Genomic DNA, 1454 nt, shown 5'->3' with positions numbered 1-1454 from the left:
AAAAAAACAAAACAAAAAACCACCAACATGTAGCAGGGATGAGCAGCAACATTGAATCTATTGGTCATTTTTATAACTGGGCAAATGTCTTTCATATACTATTAACTATATTTTAAAACTTAGACATATCATAAGAGTCCGGAATGAGGGTTGCAGAGTGGAGTATACTTGGGGTGGAAGCAGGGATGGGTGGGGTGGGGGTGGGGGACTGTGTACCAGTGAAGGAGTTTTTCTTTTGCTTTTCAAGGAGAGGAGCGAACTGGGGGTGGGGGTAAGTGGGTGGGGAGAAAAATGCAATAATGAATGAATGAATGTAATTAAAAAAAAAAAAAAGAAAAGAAAAACCTTAGACTAGGAAGAAGGACTGGCCATCCACTTCTGAAGTAACAGGACTTCAAAAACCTTATGTACAATAGAGCATACTTGGACTATCGCTTGGACTAGCAGACATTGCAATTGAGACTGAGATCTTAGAAATGGAAATACAGAGACGAAAGAACAGCTGTAAGCAGACAGTAGTGATTGGAACGTGGAATGTGAGAAGCATGAATGTAGGAAAATGATAACTGTGTAAAAAAAAAAAAAGAAACCAGTTGGAGGGTCAGTTAAAGTCAGTTCCAACTCTACTACAATGAAAAGTGAGAGGTGTTTGTTGTTGTTATTAGGTGCCACTGACTACAACAATTATATTTTATGCATTTCTGTGTCTGGGTCAGTTTCAGAATGATGTCCTGTAGGTTAGTTTCAAATTGGTTTTTGTTGTGTTGGCTATTGGTCCAAAGAACTCTCTCTAGAATTTCTTGCAAGGTTGGTCTAGTTTTTAGAAATTTCTGTAGTTTCTATTAATGTGAAAATGTCCTAATATTTCCATAGTAATTGAGCAATTTTGCTGGGAAAAAGAACTCTTGGTTGGCAATTTTTTTCATTCAGGGTTTTATGTGCCTTCTTGCCTGCATGGTGTCTACTGAGAAACTGGACCATAGTCTTAGTTCTCTTTTGTAGGTAATTTTCCCATTTTCCTGAGAGGTATTGAGTATTCTTTGTCTTTAATATAGGAAAGTTTAACTATGATATGTTTTGGGGTTTTATTTTTGGATCTTCTGTCTGGAGTTCACTCAGTCTTTTGAATGCAAATTTTCTCATTTTCATGTTTGGAAAATTTTCTTCCAGCAAATATTAAATTATTTATTCTGTGTTCCCCTGCCATCCCCACCCACCATTCTGGATATGGAGTAACTCCTGGTGGCGTACTAAATAATAAATAATTCCTCTTGGTGTATAGCTGAAAGCAGGGAATACCAGAAGAATGTCTATCTGTGTTTCATTGATTATGCAAAGGCGTTTGACTGTGTGGATGATAACAAACTGTGGCTGACTCTGAGAAGAATGGGAATCCCAGAACATTTAATCGTGAACATTTAATGCGAAATCTATACTTGGACCAAGAGGCAGTC

At 37.4% G+C, this 1454-nt stretch overlaps 1 protein-coding gene across 1 annotated transcript in view; it reads right to left on the bottom strand.

Moving 5' to 3' along the window:
- The window catches only part of LOC102870796 (constitutive coactivator of peroxisome proliferator-activated receptor gamma-like), a 56470-nt gene that overhangs the window by 42182 nt on the left and 12834 nt on the right, over positions 1-1454 (bottom strand). The window lies entirely within an intron of this gene.

The sequence above is a fragment of the Elephantulus edwardii genome, unplaced genomic scaffold (assembly GCF_000299155.1).
Source record: "Elephantulus edwardii isolate Elephantulus edwardi_28Jun2011 unplaced genomic scaffold, EleEdw1.0 scaffold00409, whole genome shotgun sequence".
NCBI classification, from domain to species: Eukaryota; Metazoa; Chordata; class Mammalia; order Macroscelidea; family Macroscelididae; genus Elephantulus; species Elephantulus edwardii.
This window is presented reverse-complemented; position numbering and strand designations above follow the sequence as displayed.